This window comes from Haliaeetus albicilla, chromosome 8 (assembly GCF_947461875.1).
Source record: "Haliaeetus albicilla chromosome 8, bHalAlb1.1, whole genome shotgun sequence".
Classification (NCBI taxonomy): domain Eukaryota; kingdom Metazoa; phylum Chordata; class Aves; order Accipitriformes; family Accipitridae; genus Haliaeetus; species Haliaeetus albicilla.
In genome coordinates this window covers 18,538,429-18,550,675 of record NC_091490.1, presented here as the reverse complement: position 1 = coordinate 18,550,675, position 12,247 = coordinate 18,538,429, and the positions used below count along the sequence as shown (strand labels likewise).

At 39.9% G+C, this 12,247-nt stretch overlaps 1 long non-coding RNA gene across 1 annotated transcript; it reads right to left on the bottom strand.

Moving 5' to 3' along the window:
• Positions 1-3,150: 3,150 nt before the first annotated feature.
• LOC138686412 (uncharacterized) lies at positions 3,151-11,764 on the bottom strand. Its single transcript, XR_011325765.1, has 3 exons — positions 11,204-11,764; positions 5,795-9,470; positions 3,151-3,927 (listed from the first exon to the last, which is right to left on the bottom strand). It is a non-coding gene; the product is annotated as an uncharacterized lncRNA (long non-coding RNA).
• Between the last annotated feature and the right edge of the window lie 483 nt (positions 11,765-12,247).

Sequence of the window (12,247 nt, the reverse complement as noted above, 5' to 3'; positions counted from 1 at the left end):
CGCTCCCCACCCCCAATAAAATATCATAATTACCAAGAAAATCTGTGGTATCTGTGGTATTTTACTCACTGTGGTATTTTTAAACAAGCACTTTCATGGTTTCTTCCAGCTAGTAGCTCAGGCTGCAGAAAGGTTCTCTGCAAACAGCAGCAAAGTTACTTCACTGATCTTCAAATTCCTCCTTAGAAAACTCTCCTTTGCCTCTAAAAAAAAACCCCAAACCACTAGAGACACACATTTGGAGGGGTGGCATGCTTAAGACTACAGGCTATCAGGCTCTCTCTTGTCCCATCAGAGCCGAGTGCATTTCCCTGCCCTCTCCGTGTGCTGACAGATAGGTGTCAACTCTTCGGTGCACAGAGTCTCATGCCCAGTGCCAAGCGCAAATTGGTTCCTGTCCATAAATGGGATGAGTGCTATGTTAATATGAAGAGTGATTGGAAATGTTTGGTGAACAAAGCATGGGATCCTTGTCTCTTCCAGTGCAATCTCATCACAGTGACATCAGTGAGTCATTCTGAACCAGGTAAGGAGCTGGGCCAATGTTTTCCGATGGTGATATTTGCATCACATACATCTGCCTGCAACTGCCAACCCTGTAGCTGCTGCAGGCTGACTTTAAATGTGAAGCCTGGAGAAGCTAAACTCCTTTGCGCTGCTACTTAAACCACTCCGTAATTGCTCAGGTCTGGTGGAGCAGTGCGCTGTTGTTTTATGCAGTGGAAGTGCCCCACCCAAGCACAATACCATTAATAGAGAAAACAAGATTTCTGTTAATGTGCTGCATGAGTTCTCAAGGTATCCCTTTACCCATGGACGAGGAGTATCTCTTTCTTCTGAAAAGCCAAATAGATGTGTCTATATGCTGGGGGCGATCAGAGATTGCAGCCAGATTGCCTGCCTTCCTGGCTGGCTTTAAAGCATATTTGGTTAGTTTCTTACTCTGATTCACACCCTGGGAAAAAAAAAAAATAAAAAAAATCTCTCACTTGATTGTTGATAAATTTTTTTTTAAATAGCCTCTTATCTTTAGGCATGCATGTTGGTGTCTTCAGAAGTGTCTGTATAAAGACTGGTGTAACCTACAACCAGCTGCAGAAATTATAAATGCAGCTGTACCTTTACTTCATCTATCTTTAGCTGCATTAGAACATACTGGTTCTGAAGAAAACCTAGTGCCCTCATCAGGGAGTTTAATACCCAGTTAAAAGTTTATCCAGATAATCCACACCAGGATTGGCAGCACTGTGAATTAAGGATCTGGCAGCGATGAATCCTGGTTGCTCTCATAGAGGACCATTATGAGATACTGATCCCTAGATCTGCACATCTTCCACATGTGCATTAAAAATGTTCTGCTGGCAGTGTTGTGCAAATTTTTCCTTGAAGGTGCCAATTCCTTCACACCCCAAAAAAGTTCCAGCCTTAACATATTCTTACAGCAACTGTTGTAGGATATTGAGGCTACCTAAAACCATTCAAGGCTTTTTCTTAACCTGCAGATACTCACTGGCAGGAAACCCACACCATGCTCTGCTGGGTTTGGATTGAAAAGAGCCCTTTTAGGGACATTCATCCCAGGAAGTGAGCCAGCTAAGTAGGAGAAGTTTATTGTCTTACTCTGACTCAGTCAATCCTTGAGACAAGGTTGTATTTTAGGAACAGGATATTAGCATTATGTTGCAAATTTTGGAAGAAACATGTATCTCCTATGACTCCCTGTGCAACAGCTTGGAAGTGACCATTCCCTACACCAAAGTGAGCCATTATTTTATTTTTGATACCTTAAAGCATGTACAAAGTACAAGTTTTAGGTAGAATATGCTGAAACTGAGAGAAGTAGGCACATTTAAATTTTATTCTGGCTAGTTCAGTTAATCCCTGCAAAACAGAAGGACTGCAGACATTAATTTTTCATCCAGCTAGCTCTTATTGAACATATCATCACTAGTTACTTAAAATTTAATCTATTTTTAATAGAAAAATTGATACTGGAATATGAAACATGAAGTAACGCATTATTGTTCTGCAAAAGACTAAGCTTTTAAAGATAGTATTGTAGTCTGGAAACAGACTGAAAACCGTAAAAGGTTATGTCCAACATTAAAAGTAATCTACATGTTCACCAAAGCCTAGATCATCTAAAGCAGTAATTATTCACTGACTGTAGATACCCTTATTTTGATATTTGCTGTATGTTTAGTATTCATTACAGCAGATTATTGCAGGATTACTGCAACAAATTTTTCCTTTCAGTGAAATCTTATTTTCAGGTAATCTGAAGTTTTTTTCCACCCCCCCTTTGCAAAATCTGCTTTCATCTACCTCCAAGCCTGGCTAATTGCCAGTGACTTCAGTTTCCACATGATTTTCACTTCTTGCATTTTATACAGGTGATATCCAAAACTCTTTTTTTATTTTCCCGTAGTGCAGTGCATACTTTTAAAATTCATAACCACTGAATGTGTGTGTGCATGAAAGCAAGAATGGCTGCTTTTCTTTCATACTACAGGGCAAACAGCCAGACTTTAAAGGCTTCATAATTAGGGACTTTACCAGATTGTAACAGAAGATGTATTTGCTTATTTTTGCTGTAAAGTCAATTATAAATATGCAAAATTCAAAGTGTGGGTGACCAGGCCACAGTTAGCAGAAATAATAAGACTACAGCCAATTAAAACAGAAAAAGGTTGAGTTCTCAGTTTTCCACCCAGTGTGTTTCTGATGCTGACACAACAACAGCTGTGAACTGCCAAAGTCATCCCAGAGAGGTGGCTCAGTCTAGCCCTTGCCAAAATGAAGGATTTGGCCTAAAAGCCAGACATTCTTGCCACAATTTCCCACGTAGAAGAACTGACAAAATGGTGGTTCAGCGTACATTAATCCTTATACCACACTATCATTTCCTTGTAGGAATATCAGTCCCTTGAAGATGCAGCTTAAACAGAGAGGAGGACCAATGATTTTACAGCATTAAAATCCTGACATTTGTGCTTATCTTTCTAACAGGACTATCTGGGTATCTTTTTATTAATTGAAAACCTGAAAATTGTAACTGAAACATTATAAACGTTGTTCTTATTCTTCTTCTCATAATATAATCATTACATGAGAAACATTAAACTAGACATTTGACTTTATTGATCTTTTCATGGACTAACAGTACAGGGAGTAATTTTCTGCCTAGACTAATTAATTGATAGACTAATTCATTGATTAGGTTCTGTATAGCATACTTGGTATTGACAAACACTGAATCGTTTTCCATCAGTTGTATTAGTTTGCACCAATTACTTTGGCTGTTTCACTTAAGCAATTACAATAGCTCAAAAGCAACAATCAGATTCTCAGCTGGTGTAAATCAGGCTTGCTCTGCTGAAGTCAGAGACCTGTGCTATTTTATTCAGCTCAGTTATTGGGCCTTTAAGATTTAATAATGAGGTTTAAAATATCCAAAACAATAACAAGGATATCTGAGGCAAAAAACATCATGGTAGCCGAAACATTTTCATCACAGCAATGAATAGTAACCATGTTAAAGGCTTATGTACAGATGCATAACTTTGATCCTAATTTATACACAGTCTTAGAATGCTATCAGGTGCAACGTAAGGTACCTGCACACACAAATAAACATTCTAAGTCACACAAAATTTAGATGCTCAACAGACTCACATTTTCCATGCGTCGGTTATTGGGAAATCAGGCCCTAAGAATATCCTGCTTCCAAGCAGATACTGCCTTCCAGATATATGGAAGATAGCCCTGCCAGTTCATTATATGCAAAAATCTGTGTTTAGACACCTGTGATCTTTTATATACTCAACTTGCTGCAGGATTTTAGGAGAATATAATGATTCATGCAGGGCTTTCTCACTTCTGGATCAGTGCTGAAAAAATGTCCTGATTTGGATGCTGCTGCTCCACCTGTTGAACAGAGCCAACAAAGACATAGGGTAATCAACAAACATACTGACAGTGAAAGGAAGAGAACCATATGGGAATTTAATAACTTTGTGAATTTTCAAAAAAAGACCAAGCAAAAATAAGGAAATTGAACTGATTGTTCCCTGGATAGATTTTCCTTAACAAATTATTCTTTAGGTAACCCAGGGAGTCAACAGAGTACATGAATGTTACAGGAGAAGGAGACACTGAGCTGATTTTTAAGCTTATGATAAAGAAATTAGTTACCCTTCAGAAACAGGCAATCTTTGTCAAACTGGCCAGTGCTGACAAATGTAAGTTGATTTAAACTTTCCATTCATCTCAGGTCTGCTCCTCCTAGAGTATTATGCAAAAAATGAGTCTGTGCAGGAAGTTGTCTTTGTGCTCTGGATCTACCTCCCAGCTCTGAATAACTGAGAGTTCATTGAATACCAGCATTAGCAGTTAGTTCCTCCTTTTAAAGACCCCAATCAGTTTTTCTCATCTTTGCATGCAAAGATAGAAAATGATGTACTCTCCAGGGACACCAGCAACAGAAAGAAGTCGTCAAGACTGAGAAGATTTTGCTGAGGTAGTTTCCTCACACTGTTCTAAAACCAATTACGTCCTGTGCTCTACACGCTCATGGAGACTTCCTCTTTGATGCATGGCATAGGGTAAAATAAAGTGCATGGTCTTCATTAAAATGAGTGTTGCTCCCTGGCATGATTAAAAGGAAACTCTTACGTGTGCCCTGTCAAAGACGTTCACATTTGCCCCAAACCCATGTAGATGTCAATGTACAGGTTGTATTTGTAATGTTTTTGCTGAACACAGGAGAGCCAGAGTACCACATCATTCTGCATGTGAACTCCATGGGGAAGAAATGTGCATGTGCATGTGCCTGCATGTGCAGGCAAAAGTGAATATGGAGAATAGAGTCAGGGAAGAATATGATCTTTCTAAAAGAATGCTTTGTGCCCTTCACACATACAGAGAACAGACAGAGCGATTTGCAACCCAGAATTCAATGACATGTAATTAAAATCAATAGAAAATTGACATTACAAAACCAAAACAAATTAAAGCACAAATTTAATCTCCGTTTCTCATTCTGGCATTTGAAATGGAGGATTTGCTCTGAAGATATACTGTAAATGGGCTCACACATACTGGGTATGTCTTAAGCAATCTTTCTTAATGTAGCCCAATTATCATTCCTTACATATGAAAAGGAATGATCTACTACCTTCTTGGCGGATTTGCAGTATAGAGTAACCTGTCCTGACACTGATCACATGCCGGTTTTACGCAGATGCCTCTACTTTATCATAGTGGGATTTAGTCTTTATTAGCATCCTAACAACTGAACAGCAAACACCGTAACTTTATGCAAAATCAGGTCCTGTGAATACAGTAAGCCTCAGAATTCTACGACTTTTCCATTCAAAATGTTTTGGGTTTTATAAAGAGGTGTAGAATATGCAAAAGCAGAATAAATCTCCTATTCTCATATTTTTCTAATTTTGATATATTACTATCTTTAGTAGTTATGTATGCTGCAGGGCAAACAAATCATTTAAAACATTATGAAACTACATTTTTCTTAGCTGAATTCATATTGTGATGCCTCTGAATGTAATATTGTCAAACCTCTAAACTGCAGAACATCCAGGGAAAAGCCATGCTGATGGTGGTGTTTTTTCGTTCTGGAAACACCATCAGCTCAGGACTTCACTTGACCCAGTTGTACACTGGACAGCTCTTGTTTACATGTCAGATCAAGGGCCTTCCATTTATTACCCCATTTATTTTTTGCAGAATCAAGGATCTAAAACATATAAGGCTGATAATGGCCTTTACTTACCAGTGACTGGGTTCTCCAATTGACTCAGAGGATCTTGACAGACAGATAGACTGACCTTGACATTGTCATCACCCATACAACTGATATCCAGTTCACATCGCTGCATTCTTCCAGCCCAGCTTTCCATTGCTGTTTGTCCTGGATGCAGTAAAGCCTTGTAGAGCTTCGAGAATTTTCAAACTGGTCCATCCCACCTACAGAACTACTGAAAATAATACCTTGACAGACAGAGAGTAAAGTCTGACTAATGTCAGATACAGTATTTTGTAAATGTAGGATCACTACCATTAACTGTGTTTGTGCATTTTGAGTCAATCCATTGTGATCTTTTATAAATTACCTGGAAAATGAAAAAAATAAAAACCCAGAGAGTACTTCATACTAATTCACATCAAAATAATTCCAGAGCTGATATTTAGTACCTGCAAATTGCAGATTTTTATTTCCCACTCCAATCACAATGGGCAGACTATTCTATATTGTTTGTGCTATGATCTCTTACCTCTTTTGAAACACCTCCTCTTGACCCAGGTGAGAGATAAGACATGGGTATGTAGCATGATTGCTTCTGTATTTCTAAGGCTTTGGCCACTATCTCACCTCCAGGAATGGACAGAAATGGCAACCACCTGTGGCACCACACTGGCAACCCATGGTCACACATTAAAACTTCTCCTTGCCAGTATCCGATTGCCCCAGAGCAGACACTTGGATATACAGGATTGTGCTGCTGCTGCCACTGAAGAAAAAACTCAGCTGTGTGGTGCTGGAGATACTGCTGGAGGGCAGAGCTCAGCCCTGCTCCTTCTTTATCGTCCTCCCCTTCCTATGGGATGCAGGGCTGGGCTTCTGCCTTGGCCCCAACCCCTTACTCTTGGGGTGACAACATTCAGGTTTGCTAGCCTTGCTGAGGTGCCTTGAGCCAGCTCCGGCTGTCACACGTAATGTCTGCAACCCGTCATTTAGCCCATAGCTGTGAAGTGTAAGAGGCTAAGATTTAGAAAGTCCTACAGAGGCACCGGGTGACTTAAGTTATATCTAGTTATCTTGATATACTTTTGTTCAGGATCTGCACAGAACCACCTCATTTGCATTCACAGCAGCAGGTTTTCCTCTTACCCCAAGGAAATCTTAGGGTCCAGCTTTGTGCTCCTCATTTACAATCATGGTCATTAGAAAACTTTTTCTTTTTTTTTTTCTTTTTTTTTTCCTCTGGGTAATGTCAAAACACCAAGTTTTCTTACAAACCAAGAAATTAGCTACAGAATGTGAGATGCAACTCCAACCCTGTTCATTTCTGATTCCTGATTACCAAGATGTAACCACCAGTTGTTTCAGCAGAACTCACAGGTCAACAAAACCACCAAATGTTTAAATCAATTACATCTCACATATAATAGTCCTCATGCTTCAAAAATATGCTTGGAGGCTGCCAGAAAAGCAACATGATTTGAATGTATTATTTACTATTACGGTTTTCACGAGGAAAGTTCATTCTGTCTTCAGAGTGACAGTAAGAAACAATTACTGAAAAGGATACACAGTTCTCTAATTTAGTTTTCAATAGTTGATGAATGAAATGGGAAGTGTTGATCACACTAGGTCACAGAACAGTCATTTTGGTAAACTTCTGCTCCCTTCTGACAAATAATACACTGAATAAGGATGGTCCTACACATAATGTCTATCCATGCAAAAGCTTGGTTTCTTATTATTGTTGAACACAGCAGAAATCTGCCTGCTCAGTCTGAGCAACTGTTTCTCAATCAATAATTAAGTAACTTTAAGGTCTAGATCTATACAAAGATATTGATATTTTCACTGAAAATGAATCAATATGAACAGGGTAAAGCATCTGAGTAAGCCTTTTTAATGGCAGTGTTTTGGCTGTGAGAAGTAAATTAATTGATTAAATGAATGGCAAATATTGGACAACCAAAGTCAGTCTTTTCACACTTTCACAAACCTTTTAAGCAACTCATTTCAATTCTTTTCTTTGTTTCCCATCTTCTTTCCAACTTTGTATTTTTTATAGAATTTGCAGGCCTTCCTGTGAGTATGTAATGCAAGTTACATCTTTTTTATTATACATTAATAAGGAGAGTTCAGGTGAATTGTGGCAAAGCAAAAGAGCAAGCTGAGACTTATGGAAGGAAGGGAATTTTCTGCGTGATAAACTGTAAGGGATCCTGCTGGAAAGGCCACAGTGAGAGAAAGGGGATCTGCCAGGAGACTGTAAGGGAAAAATCTAGTGAGAAATGGGAAATGGTAAGGGAGAGAACAATACATCCATGCCTTTTGTTTGGTAGACAAGAAATAGTTCTGGATAGGTCTTTTCTACCATCTTCTTAAGAAACGTATTCCCTGGAAATCCAAAGTAGTTGAACTAGACCCAAGGACAAAACCTTCTAGCAGTTCCCATAGAGATGCCTCTACTTAAAAAAACCTCAGGTTGCTCACACAAACGTTCTGGGCTCACAGCACCCTGGTGCGTGTGCACCAATATTGACTCATGCAAAGGCTGTGCTCACACGTGAAACCACAAGTGCCCCATCTTCTGTGGGTGAATTCATAGCAGTTTGCTGAAGGTTTGGCCTCTGGGCTCAGGCCAGGGAAGTGCTGATTTTCTCCCAAGCTCTGACATCTTTACAGCTCTCTCTAGAAATGGCAGCAGAAGCTCCTGGCCAGCAACCCCACTCCAATGATTCACATGACATAGTAAAGCCCCAGCAAACACTGGGGCTCCAGGGTTGGCTCTGCTTCTAGAGGCTGATGGCAGGGAGCATTCTGCATCTTCTTGAAGCAGGACTGTGTGTCTGAAGAGCCACCAGTTTGAAAAACTCCCCAGCAGCGGGAAAAACACTGCAGTCTGCAGCCTGTCAGTGGAGGTCACTGAGGCTGGGTGAGGCTTTAATGCCACTGGGAATGGAGAAGCAGGAGGAGGCACCAGTGAAGAGGCCAAGAGAGAGAAAAGTGACTCCTTTCTTCCACTCACACTTCTTTCTCACATTCTGAGCTAACAAATTCAGTTCAAGGCAATGCTATTTTAACTATTGGAAGCAGGTACAGTACAGCCTCACCCAGGGCTGTTCCCAGAACGAGAAGGGAATAGACACCAAAGTTAGGGCATCTCTTTTCAGGTATATATTTACTGTGCAAAGGGAGGGGAGAAATGCAAATAGGTAAGTGGGACAGTAGAAATGCTGTCTTTATTTGTCCGAACATTTTTCTCATGGAAGAGACAGTTAGCTTTCTTAATCTCCCTAGCCTTTCTTTTTCTCTTTGTGTTCCCTTTTACCTTTTTCTCTGTTTTATTCAAGTTCATAGTTTTTACTATTAAGCAGTGATTTCTTTTATTGTAAAGAACCAGGTCAAAGAAACCTAAGCCTTGCACTGGCCCTTTCTGTGTATGCAGCTATCAAGTGGCAGCACAGGTTCTTGGGCCATTACTTTTGTTGCTGGTCATAGAATAATTCTCTGCTGCCCATAGCTCTTGTGAGCTATTGTTGGGACTTCCATTTTCTGAAAATATTTTTTAGTTGGGTTTTTTTATTATTATTAAATGGACACACATTCTCATCTGTAAAGGTTGAAACTCCACTTTTCCATCTGTCTCTGCCCTTTTTGGAATTGTATATCCCCTGTGGTGTGCAGCTCAGAAGTGTTCACTTACGTACTGGTAAGAAAAAAACCAAGAAATGAAAAGAATGAATGTGTGACAGAATGGAAAATATTGAACTACAAAAATGACCTCAAAACTGCACAAAGAACTTGCATGCTACAGGCAGACCCCACTTGTAAATAAATATTAATCTGCCTTGCATGTAAAATTGAAAATTAATGTTGGAGAGGGCACACAATCCACTTTTCAGTGTAAAAATATTTTCCCCTTTCTTTTTTTAATCAACATTCAGCACTTAGAAATCACATGTCCCATTTTAAGCACTTAAGATGTGGCTGGTTTGGTTATTTTTAAAAAAATCCTATTTAATATTTATGTAACAAAATCTGATGATTCCTGATGTGTTTCAGTTTTCATCATAATCTAGTATCACAATTCTAGTAAAAAAGTGTGCCTTTGTAGCTGGTTCAACATGGCACAAAAGCTGTCTAGCAGAGCAGATAGATACAACTTCCCTATCTCCAAAATGGTAAAAACCACATTGCCTGACACTGATAAAACTTTGTTATTTTCAGAGTACAACCTATGAACTAATTAGCCAGCATTTACAGCTTCCCAGACTGGCTGGAATATTATTTCACAGACATCCAGATCTACAAGAACAGCAGGAAAGAAAATAAAAATCAAAGCAAAAAGCAGAGGGAGAAAATCTAGATGAAAAATGAGATGTTGCTTCTTAATCCTGGGTGGGGGAATTTCATCTTGCATGAGGTCTGTATCCACCCTATGCACGCATCTAGATAGGGCAAGTATGAGACCCTTCTGCCCCCTTCCTAACACAGAGCCTCTGCCTTCAGCTGCAATGCTGAATTCAGAAAGGAAGGATGCCGAGTGCAGGTTATGTTCCCTTGCATTTGACCTTCCCAGATCTATTCACATTCCCTCAGGAATATATGACATTAAGGGATTCTCCACCATGCAAGTGGCATGCTGAGAGCAAGACTGTGCGCTGCCCCTTTGCTCCACCACCCGGGCAGTCCCCACCTCTTTTTGGCTGCTGCTGAAGGCCAGTACTCATTTGCAAATCCCTGCACTGCCAGTTGTCTAGGGAGCACAGGGATTACTTGCTTTTGTTCTCCACAGCTGGGCAAAGCGGCTGAAATTGCTGGGGCAGCTAAAACCACAGGGGCAGTTTACTGAGTACTTGCAACAGGAGTAGGTACCACCAGTAGAAATTGTACTGGTGACACATCTTGGTGCCAGCCTGTGACCTGGTCTGACTCTTGACAGGCAAAAAGTGCCAACTCCTCCAAGCACATTAGCTCAGCTGAGAAGGTCATATACGTTGCAAGAAGCCCTTCCGATGTGCTCTGTGGCTGCCTGTATACAGCTCTGGTGGGACAGCCCTGATATCCCTACTGAACGCTAAGGACAGCCTGAGCTCAGAGAGTTTTAACATGCCATCTCCTCTCTGCAGCAGGAAATGACTGCACCCTTCTAGGGATCTCTGAGTCCTCTTTTCTGTTTGACCCTGGCACTGCAAAGGCAGCTAAAATGCTGGAGGCTGCACAGGAAAACATGCTGGATGGTGCTCCTACGTGAGGTTTGCTCCTAAGCAGGGGGATATGTGACAAGTGACACAACATAATGGGTAAAGGGCAGTTATATCCCTTTACTGTCACAAATCAGCAAGAAAGAAGGAATATGGATAGATGTAAAGAACATGTTGAGGGGCATGAAAAAAAAAAGTATTGCCCTGGATTCTATCTAGACGTTCTTTGATCTACCTCCATGGAGATTTCTGATCATCTCAGTTATGGCCTTCCCAGCTATATGCAGGTCCTTCTCACCACCTGTCCCCCACCTTGTATGTGAACAGTATTAGCGAGGACAAATGAATTATCTGGTCATTTTTCCAGTTTTTCTTTGTGGAGAACAGAAAATAGTACAGTATAAGTGAAAAAACAATTATAGTTGTTGCAAAATTCATTAAAACAATGCTTCTTCACTGTACTTCAAACATGGTTCTCAGAGTTTTTAAACAGCTTTTGTTACTAGTCAAATAAAATACTGTGCAGTAATCCTTTAACCCTCTTGTGCCAGATTATCAGTTATTTCAAGCAAGTGTTAAAATCTTCATCACTCGCAAAAATGAATTATGTTTTCTTTGTCAAACTTGCATCAACATGCCCATCAAGCTGAGCTGGAAAAGACTCCTTAACAGTACAGCGTAGGTACTGCTGTTTGTGATTCCAAATGCACCTGAATCTAAATTTTGCAGCTATAGTGATCTCTCTCTCTCTCTAGGTATCTGCAAAAGGTGTTTCTTTTCAGCCAGATTTTTAGAATAGTTTGTCACATTACAATCTACTCTAAATAAAATTTCATAACATAGTCCTTTCTCCTCAGTTCTATTAATTAGTAAGCCTGATTCTCGCAGACAGTACTTCTACTTCATTTGATAATCACGAATCATCGTATTTTTTTCTATCTACTCTCATTTATGTGGCTTTCAAAATACTCAAGCGATTACAGCTATATAATAAAGGCTGGATTACAACAAGTAGAGTTTATCCTGTTTGGGGGAAGTAAGGTAGATTAGTTTATCTCTTCAGGTGACTTTGGCCTCAATCTGTGATGAGAAAAAGTTTCCTCCATCATTTGTAAATATGCAATGAGACACTGAAACAAAGTCCTGACACATTAATAATTTCACAAAATATTTGGGAGAACTACAGAGATCACTCATGTAGTTTTCCGCTTTGTAAACAATGCAGGCTCGTTCATCTATAGATTGTAGCTGTTGCTTCAGATGTGGCAAGAGTATTCTA